Raw genomic sequence first — 11184 nt, 5'->3', positions numbered from 1 at the left:
TAGAAGACCCCAACATGCACATCAGAGATTTCATCGAGATCTGCGACACTTTCAAGTTCAATGGAGTTTCTGAAGATGCTATTAAGTTGAGGCTTTTCCCATTCTCTCTGTGGGATAAAGTGAAGTGTTGGTTACATTCTCTACCACCAGGGAGGATCTTGCTCAAAAGTTCTTAACTAAATTCGTTCCTATGGCGAAGACGGTTGCGATAAAAAATGCACTTACTCAATTTGCTCAGCAATCTGAAGAATCTTTATGTGAGGCTTGAGATCGCTAAAAAGAGATGCTTAGAAAGTGTCCTCACCATGGGATCCCTGACTGGATGATCATTAACTGCTTCTATAATGGTTTGGGTGCTACTTCTAGACCCATACTTGATGCAGCATCAGGAGGAGCCTTATGGGCTAAAAGCTACGATGAAGCTTATGAATTGATTGAACTGATGGCTGCTAATGAATACCAGAATCCTACTCAGAGACTATTTTAGGGCAAGGTAGTAGGAATTCTGGAATTAGATGCAGCTACTGCAATAGCTGCTCAGCTTAAGGCTTTGACGATGAAGGTGGATTATTTGGCTAATTATGGAGTTAGTCAGGTCACTAGTGTCTGTGAGCTTTATGCTGGTGCCCATGAGACGGAGCGGTGTGCTATTTTTAGTGAATCAGATCAGTTCGTGAGCAACTTTTAGAGGTCGCAGCAACCTGTGCCAGCCACCTATCATCCCAACAACCACAATCATCCTAACTTCAGTTGGAGCAATTCTAAGAATGCGGTTTAGCAGCCTTATCAGCAGTATCCAGCAAAGCAGTACAACCCCCTGGTTTTCAGCAACCGTAATATGCACCAAGATAACAACTCCAGCTGCAACAGTCTAATAAAAAATCTGAATTGGAGGAGTTGAGGCTCATATGCAAGAGCCAAGCGGTATCTATCAAGACCTTGGAAAATTAAATTGGACAAATTGCCAATGCCTTGCTAAATCATCAACCTGGTACACTCCCTAGTGACACTGAAGCACCAGGAAAGAGGGAAGCTAATGAGCAGGCTAAGGAAATTACATTGAAGTCTGGAAAGTTTGCAAATCCCGAACACTCTCAAGTTCCGGATGAAGAAACTATAGCTGAAGAAGAAGTGCAGAAGGAAGCAGAAGTGGAACCAAGGAAGACTACTATTGAACACACTCCTCCTGAGGGTAATACAGAGGAGAAACAGATCTATCCTCCACCTCCCTTTCCTAAGAGGCTACAGACGAAAAAACTGGATAAGTAGTTTGAGAAGTTTCTGGAGGTGTTCAAGAAACTTTATATCAATATACCTTTCACTGAAGCTCTTGAACAGATTCCTAGTTATACGAAGTTTATGAAAGGTATATATTCTCGGAAAGTGAAGCTTGATGACTTAGAGACCGTTGCTCTCACAGAGGAATGCAGTGTTGTGCTGCAACAGAAGTTGCCTCCGAAGCTTAAAGATCCTGGGAGCTTCACTATTCCTTGCACCATTGGAAAAGTATCATTTGACAAATATTTATGTAACTTGGGAGCTAGCATCAATCTGATGCCTTTGTCAATCTTCAAGAAGTTGGACTTACCCGATCCAAAGCCTACTTATATGACCTTGCAGTTGGCCGATCATTCTATTACATATCCACGAGGCATTGTGGAGGATGTCTTGGTCAAGCTGGATAAACTCATATTTCATGCTAATTTTGTAATTCTTGATGTCGATGAGGATAAGAAGATTCCTATAATCGTGGGAAGACCTTTCTTGGCTACTGCCCGAACCTTGATATATGTGCAGAAGGGTGAGCTCACCATGCGAGTGCTGGATCAGGATGTAACTTTTAATGTGTTCAATGCCATGAAATTCCCTACAGAAATGAAGAGTGCTTAAAGGTGGAGTTGGTCGATTCTGTGGTTACTTTAGAACTTGATCAACTGCTAAGGTCTAATGCCTTAGAAAATGCCGTTAGGAAATTCAGATAGTGAAGATGATGAAGGTGATGAGCAATTACAATATCTAAATGCTTCTCCCTGGAAGCGGAAGATGGATATGCCTTTTGAATCTTTGGGAATGGAGGAGCTGAACAAATCTCCAAAGGGCCACAAGCCATCTATTGAGGAAACTCCTACATTTGAACTTAAACCATTGCCTAAACACTTAAGGTATGCTTTTTTAGGTGATGCATCTACTTTGTCTGAGATTATTACATATGACCTTTCAGGCAGTGATGAGGAAAAACTCTTAAGGATTCTGAGAGAGTTCAAATCAGAAATTGGATGGACTATAGCAAATATTAAGGGAATCAACCCTTCTAATTGTATGCATAAAATTCTGATAGAGGAAGGTAGCAAGCCTACTATCGAGCAACAGAGACGACTCAATCTGATCATGAAAGAAGTTGTGAAGAAGGAAATTCTCAAGTGGCTGGATGCATGGATCATCTATCACATTTCTGACAGTTCTTGGGTGAGTCCAGTTCAGTGTGTACCGAAGAAAGGAGGTATCACCATTGTTGCTAATGAGAAGAATGAGCTCATTGCTACTCGAACAGTCACGGGGTGGAGAGTTTGCATGGACTACAGGAAGCTGAACAAGGCCACGAGGAAGGATCACTTCCCTCTGCCTTTTATTGATCAGATGCTCGACAGGTTGGCTGGGCATGAGTACTACTGTCTTCTGGATGGCTATTCGGGCTATAATCAGATTTGTATCGCTCCAGAAGATCAGGAAAAGACTACCTTCACTTGTCCATTTGGTAATTTTGCCTTCAAAAGAGTTTTTTTGGTTTGTGTGGTGCACCTGCCACATTTCAGAGATGCATGATGGCCATCTTCTCTGATATGATTGGTCAAAATATGGAGATGTTCATGGATGATTTCTCTGTGTTTGGTGATTCTTTTGATGAATGCTTGCAAAATCTTGGCAACGTTCTTAAAAGGTGTGTTGAGACCAATCTGGTTCTCAACTGGGAGAAATGTCACTTTATAGTGTGACAGGGCATTATTCTTGGTCACAAGGTCTCTAGTAAAGGTCTTGAGGTGGACAAAGCCAAGGTGGGGGTCATTGAAAATCTTCCTCCACCAATATCTATTAAGGGAGTTTGCACCTTTCTTGATCATGCGGGTTTCTATAGGCGGTTCTTCATGGGCTTCTCAAAAATTTCTAAACCTTTGTGCAATCTTCTGGAGAAGGATGTCCCGTTCAAGTTTGATGACGAGTGCCTAGCTGCTTTTGAGTTCTTGAAGAAGAGTTTGATCACGACACCAGTCATAACTGCACCTGATTGGAATGAACCTTTTGAGATGATGTACGATGCAAGTGATAATGCAGTTGGAGCAGTTCTTGGGCAGAGGAAGAACAACATATTTCATGTGGTCTACTATGCTATTAAGACCCTAAATGATGCTCAACTGAATTATACTACTACTGAAAAAGAACTTTTGGCCATTGTCTACGGTTTTGAGAAGTTTTGATCTTATTTGCTTGGGACGAAGGTGACATTTTTCACTGATCACACTGCAATTCGATATCTCATCTCGAAGAAGGACTCAAACCCTAGATTGATTAGATGGGTTCTTTTGCTTCAGGAGTTTGAATTAGAGATCAAGGATAGAAAAGGTACTGAGAATCAAGTCGTTGATCATCTCTCTCATTTGGAAGATCCAAGTGTAACTTCACAGGATAAGACATTGATAAATGAGTCTTTTCCCGATGAGCAGCTGTTTGGAGTGCAAAAGGAAGAACCGTGGTTTATAGAGATTGTGAACTACCTTGTGAGTAATATCATGCCTCCAGACTTGTTGTATGCTCAAAGAAAGAAGTTTTTTCATGAGGTGGAGTGGTACATGTGGGATGAACCATATCTGTTTAGGCAAGGAGCCGACCAAATCATTAGGAGATGTATTCCGTACAGCGAAACGGGGGGATCTTGCGATACTGTCATTCGACTGTTTATGGAGGCCACTATGATGGAGAGAAGAAAGCAGCTTGTGTCCTTCAAGCGGAATTTTTCTAGCCTACATTGTTTAAGGATGCGCATCACTTTGTTTTGAAGTATGATTGATGCCAGCATGCGGGTAATATGTCTAAGAGAGATGAGATGCCTCTTAATGTGCTTCTCGAGGTTGAAGTTTTTGATGTTTGGGGAATCGAATTTATGGGGCCATTTATCTCATCTTACTATAATCAGTCTATCTTGCTGGCGGTCGATTATATGTCGAAATGGGTTGAATTCAAGGCTTTTCCGACAAAAGAATGCGAAGGTAGTGCTCAATTTTCTTCATAAGCAGATATTCACACGATTTGGGACTCCAAGAGTCATAATCAGTGACGAGGGATCGCATTTATGCAATCACAAGTTCACTGCTATGATGCAAAGGTATAATGTGAATCATCGCATTGCTACATCCTACCATCCTCAGATTAATGGGCAAGCTGATGTATCTAATAGAGAGATAAAACGTATTCTAGAGAAAGTTGTGTGTCCATCAAGGAAGGATTGGTATTTGAAGGTTGATGAAGTTGTTTGGGCATATAGAACAACATACAAGACTCCGTTGGGAATGTCATCGTTTCATTATGGTAAGGGGTGTCATTTGCCTGTGGAGCTCGAGCATAAAGCGTATTGGACTTTGAAGAAGTTGAACCTTGATCTGGATGCAACTGGTAAGAAAAGAATGCTTCAATTGAATGAACTCGACGAATTTCAGCTTCAAGCGTATGAAAACAACAAAATGTACAAGGAGAAAGTCAAGAGGTGGCAAGATAGGGGTCTAGTGCTCAAGTCATTTGTGTCGGGATAACAAGTTCTGCTATTTAACTCTCGTCTCCATCTTTTTCCTGGAAAATTGAAGTCGAGATAGTCCGGGCCTTTCATTATCAAAACTATGTTTCCGCATGGGGCTGTGGAGATTTTTGTGAATGATTCAGGCCAAGTGTTCAAGGTAAATGGTCAGAGGTTGAAGCACTACTATGGGGATACGGCAAACCGGGAGGTGGTTAGTGTCGTTTTATTGTCTACTTGATCTCGAGATTCTATGTCAAGCTAGCGACGTAAACCAAGCGCTTTTTGGGAGGCAACCCAAGTTTGTTGTACATTAGTAGGTAGAGGAAGCAGAAAGAAAGGAGAAAAACACAAAAAAAATTAAAAAAATCAGAAAAATTCAGGGCCCACTACAATTGCACGGCGCGCCCGCGCTGTGAAGCGGGGCGGCCGCACTATTTTTCCAGAAACTGCGCGCGCCCACGCTGCCTGGCGGGGCGGACGCGTGAAATGTCAGAAGCACGGCGCACCTGCGCCAAGTTAGCGTGCGGCCGCCTTGAGTCCATGTGTTTAAAAAAAAAGACAACATAAAATAAGAGAAAATCGGGGACTTTATTCCAAAATCAATTCAAACCCGATTTTTACTCTTCCACATCCCAAATTTCCCTCTCCAAATCAAACCCATTATTCCCATAATCAATTCCCACTCCTTTTCCATAACTAATTCTCTCCCGATCTCCTGTGTATACATACACTTATACACAAACTTCTCCATCACTTCTCAAAACTCTCAAACACACAAATCTCTCTTACAAACTTCTATTCTCTCAAACTTATTCAATCTCAATGGCACCAAAAAGATAGTGAACTCAAGTAAGCAGCAATACCACCGATTCTTCGAGTGCAGGAGGTGTGAGGCCTAGGTTTTCAACTCCCGAGGCTAAGGCGGGGTATGTGAGGCTACTTTTGAAGCCTATAGCCAATGAGCGTGGTTTTCTGCCATCGGGGAAAGATGGTAACTTGTTGGAGATGACCTTGGAGATAGGCTGGGTTGCTTTTTGTGAGACACCCGCTGTTGTGCCCATGAGTGTGGTGTGTGAGTTTTATGCTAATGCTAAGGCAGAGAAGAACGGTTTCACAATTTTTAGGAGGGTGACGGTGGATTACAGTGTTGAGGCGATTCGTAGGGTGATTGAGCAGCCCGAGAGGAGGGAAGAGCAGGAGAACTGGAATGAGAAGACTCCAGAGGAGTTTGACTTGGATTTGATTGTTGTTACCCTTTGTGTGCCTGAGACTCATTGGAAGTTCAAGAAGGGCACAAATGAGTATGCCACGTTCCCTGCTTCGTGCATGAACAGGTTTGCACATGCATGGAATTCTTTTATTTGTGCTAACATCATGCCATCTTCTCACGTGCATGAGATTACGGTGGAGCGTGCGCGTTTGTTATTGGGGATTCTTCAGGGATACTATGTGGATCTTGGGATGGTTATCCATCAGGGTATTCTGAGATTTTTGTGAGGCAGTACTATGGGTTTGATACCCTATGCGTCCATTTTGATGAAGTTGTTTGTGGCGGTTGGCGTTCATTGGCCCGCACATGAGCAGCTGCAGCTCCCTAGTGCTCTGGTTGATAGTTCGACGTTGTTAAATATGACAGAGTGTTATGGTGGGAAGCCCGATCCTAAGGGGCTTGGATATTATTATGACCATATACCAGGTGGAAGGCCAGCGAATCGGACTTATACTTGTGGGACTTCGCAGGCTCGTCGAGCAGCATGGAGAGCTCAGTTGGGAGAGGAGGCTAGTCCTTCAGGATCGCAGCAGCAGTAGCAGCAGGAGGAAGCACAGGGCAATGCTCGTTTGAGTACGATGCAATATAGGTGTTTAGCTAGGAGGATGGAGGCGATGCATGCCATCCATAGCAGGTTTGCACATGACCTCACACTGGCGTTGGGGATTGTATTCAGAGCCACAGGAGTGGACATCCAGTGGCCAGTATTCGGTGAGGATTCCATGTATCCGCCTCCAGACACTCCTGACACTCCACCCCTTAAGGGTGATGATCCTGATTCTGATTAGGTATGCCTGATTCCTTGCTATTACCTTCACTGAGGACAGTGAATATTTTAAGTTTAGGGGTAGTAGTTAAGGATTATGTGTTTTGTGTGAGTCACATATAGTTTGCATATTCATGCTAGTTTAGTTCATATAGTTGCATATTTGCGATGTAGTAGTTTTTTTGTAATTTTTTATTTTTTTATGATAGTTATTGCATATAGTTAGGGGTGAATGCGGGTTGGGTTGGACGGGTTGGACCCCTAAAAATGACCTGACCCAATAGGTTCGGTTTGTAAAATTTTAACCCATTAAGCTAAAAATATTTTTTTAACCCAACCCTCTTATCGATACATTGGGTTGGGTCGGGTTGGGTTTCAAACATGCAAATGCAATAATATCAAATTATGCCGAGTTGCTAACAGCCTAACACAGTAAGTTGGTAACAAGTTGTCAACTAACAAGTAACCTGATAGTATAACACAATAATGCTCAAAATAGATATTAATTTCAAATAGAAATATTACATTAGTCCACAAATCAGTCCACAAATGTCTACTTAGTCATAAATATTAAGTTCAAATAGCAACAACTTAGTTTTAAATTCTAACTTCAAAGTTCAAACTTAAAATAACATCATAAATCTTAATAGAATTATCCGTAAATAACATCAAACATCATCTTTAATCTTGATTGTGTCTTGCGCTACCACTGTCATGCCCTTGTCCATGTTACCTACAGGTTCAAAGAATAAAATATAAATGTAGATAACATTGTTAAACAAGACTAGACTGGAAAAGTAAACAGGGTTAAACTAATTGATCAGATTTGTTTTACTTGCTTCTAAAAAGGAATATGACTGATTGTCATCCAAAAAATCCTTGGTTTTTATCCCGCCACGCCCTTCCTTCAACCAACTTTGAGTGCACACTAGCATTTCCAACATATTAGGGCTTAAAAAACTACGGAACGGATCTAGTATGCGCCCGCTAGTACTAAACGCGGATTCCGAAGCAACCGTAGACACCGGAACAACTAACACATCTCTAGAAACCAACGATAAAGTCTTGTACCTACTTGAGTTCAGTACTAGGATTATAATCCTGGATAATCATAGGGTCGTTGTTTGGGGCTGTTGGGACGTTATTTAGGGCTGTTGGGACATTATTTGGGACAGTGGAAGTATTGGGCAGTGAAAGTTCTGGGATAGTGGTTATGGGGATATCAATATGAGTTTCCATTTCTTTCTCCTGAAAATAAATTAAACATAAATAAGTTAAAAGAACATCTCAATAACAGGAATTAACAAATAATAATCTCATGTAAGCTACCAATTATGCCGACTAGAAATAATAGCAATGAACAAAGCAAATAGATGAATATTTCAGCATTGTTATTTAATAGTTACTTCTCAAAGCCCAAATAGCTAGATGCCTGTTTTGATTTAGCTAATTGGACATGAGCTTATCATCAATTTAAACGATTATACAATGAAGCAAAAGGTAACAAGTCACTAACATGCTATTCAACACTACGCCTGCTATTGACGCTAATTATACACAATTATGCAGCTGAAATCAATAAACACACAAAGAATCATACATAAAAATAAGTGAAAACAAATATAAATAAAATAAAAGTACTTGTTGTAAGCCAGATTGTAAAAGATTTAAATAAAAAAGTTAATAATTAACATAAAACAACAAATAATAATTAAATAACAAACAAACAAGTTAAATGACTGGAAATAAAGAAATAAAGAGAGATGAATCTTACAATTAGGTATGAAGGTGAAGGCGGAAGAGTGAAGAGCGAAAGAGAGAGAGAGAGAGAGAGAGAGAGAGAGAGAGAGAGAGAGAGAGAGAGAGAGAGAGAGAGAGAGAGAGAGAGAGAGGCGGAATTGAAATTGGAATATAATATAACCCTAACCTAGGTTAAATGACTGAAAGTCTGGAATTGGACTGGGCTAAAATGAATAATATGTAATGGGCTAAAACTAATATATATTGGACCTGTAGTTTAATTGTATGTGGATTGGATTGGGTTGGGTTGGGTTCGGGTTAAAATTGGTTAAACCCTGACCCAACCCCATATATTCGGGTTGTAAAAAAATTAAACCATTTAAACCTCGGTTTTCGGTAGGTCGGCTCGTGCGGCCGAAATAAGGGGTGGGTTGGGTCGGTTTATTCAGTTTTTTGTTCACTCCTACATATAGTTACATGCATTTGCATAATAACACGATCCCTTAGATGATTTTTCCAATTAATTTGTGATATTGATGGTAGTGTAGTGATGTCGTGCTTAGTGATGTTAAGTCTTATCGAGTTGATTTGCATGTTAGAGACAATTGTATTTCACTAAGTCTTATAGGTTGCTTGAGGGCTAGATCATGGTCATGGTCTATTTGTTCGTCGAAGTTTAATCGTTTGTTTATATTTAGAATTTAGGATATTCTCTTAATGATAAAATAACATGGATATTTAAAAAATTGGAGAAATTGGATTTCATTGCTAGTTGTTGTGGCTAGGTGTCAAATAGCTAGTAGCCGGCTCATTTTATATGAGTAGTCTAAGGTTGAACGAGATGGAGGGAAACGCACTCGTTCAAAAATTATGAAAAAAAGAAAAAAACACAAGAAAAAAGAAAAAAAAGAGAAAGAAAAAAATGTGTTTATGTATAATTGATCACGAGTGGGCTCTTTAATACTCGAGTTATTAAGTTCTAAGGGGACTTTGTGCCTAGTGACCTATGGCTTTTTATAGTCTGGGATCCACTAACCTAACGCTCGCTACATGGGTATTATTGTATAAGTATTTTGTGGACCTCACTCATTGCACGGTCGAATAAGCATATTTGTATTGATTTTGTGTTGTTAATAAAAGTATGGATCCATGTAATGCTCTGATATAAGAATTGAAGTGTTATAAGTTATTTTGAGTTTAGTTTTTATTCTAATTATAACCTTGCGATTGCTTTGATGAGTAGTGAGTCATGATTATTGATCTAGTTGCGATGGTATATCTGTAAGAATTTGCACACACGCACGTTCCTGGCTTGTAAGTTGATTTGTGGGGCTTTATTGATCTTTATGCGAATAACTGCATTTGTTGAGATGTTGCTTGTTGATTGGTTTAGTTACTCTATGGGGATCGTTGCATTCATATAGTTGCATTCATGCATTTTTTTATTTCTTGTTCTTTGAGTCTGTTTATGCTTGAGGACAAGCATTGGTTCAAGTTTGGGGGTATGTTGAGTGGCATTTATGACACTTTATAACGCTCCGTAAAGCTTTGAATTGATGTTTTGTACTCAAGTTGTTAGTGTTTCTAACGTGTTTTTTAGTGTTTTTGCATTTCTAGCATTTATCAGGAATACAGGTGAATTAACATTATTTTGATGCTAATATGGTGTTAGGATGATGTCCAGAATAAAAGCTCATGAAAAGACCAACTCAAATCAGCAAGAAAAGAAGAAGTCGTAAAATTCTCAAGAGAGTCAGCGCGTCGCGCTGTGATAGCGCGGGGCCACGCCCAAAGAACAGAAACTCATTGCGCCGCGCCATTATCTTGTGATTCTGATTGATGGACTTCTACTCTGTATGGGCTGCTATATAAACATAACTTAAGGTCATTTTTTACAAAAGACGTACCAGAGCTTAAGGAGAAGGCGTAAGAAGACCGTAGAGCATAATTCAACCAAGGCGAAGAGGATCTAGTTTATTCTTGTGATTCTTTATTTTAAGTTATAACTTTGAATGCTAGTTTTCTTATTCGTGAACCCATACTCTTATTTCCTACTTGGTTTATTATTTATTCAGTATAAAGACTACGTTTATTATACCATGCTTTCATCGGAACCGACGTTGATGATGAGTCTGATTATGGGCTAATCGTTATCGTTGGGTTCTAACAGATTCATTTATGGATTTCTTTGGTTAATTTGTTTCATGCCTTAATGTGTGGTGATTGTATGATAACCTAGTATTAGTTGTGCTTATTCATCTTATGAGCGTCGCGAACTTATAAGATAGCGTGTTAATCTTTAATGAAGCGAAAGTGAATTTAAGGGTTTAGAACTTGCCATGCTAGCATAGGTTCATGTATTAATATGCATGATTCATAGGTAATTTTAACCATCTTACTTGCCCTATATAATTATGATAGATAACTTGTTCATTAAACCGTTATATTGTCAAATTCTATAGACATATAGGGCCTCAATATAATTGGTGTCTATTCAGCTTCTATCTCTCTTGTGGATGTCTGGTAGTATGGTATTCGTACAACGAAAGTTGGCGTTTATCAGTTTTGTGTTATCTGATTAGTGCCATCACCATTACATGCCAAGGTTAAGAATGAAAAGGC

The 11184-nt window shown here is 39.8% G+C and overlaps 1 non-coding gene across 1 annotated transcript; it reads right to left on the bottom strand.

Moving 5' to 3' along the window:
- Nucleotides 1–205: 205 nt before the first annotated feature.
- Nucleotides 206–312, bottom strand: LOC141680493 (small nucleolar RNA R71). The gene has a single exon (XR_012558345.1). It is a non-coding gene; the product is annotated as a small nucleolar RNA R71 (small nucleolar RNA).
- Nucleotides 313–11184: the final 10872 nt, after the last annotated feature.

Source organism: Apium graveolens, chromosome 1, assembly GCF_009905375.1.
Source record: "Apium graveolens cultivar Ventura chromosome 1, ASM990537v1, whole genome shotgun sequence".
Lineage (NCBI taxonomy): Eukaryota > Viridiplantae > Streptophyta > Magnoliopsida > Apiales > Apiaceae > Apium > Apium graveolens.
This window is presented reverse-complemented; position numbering and strand designations above follow the sequence as displayed.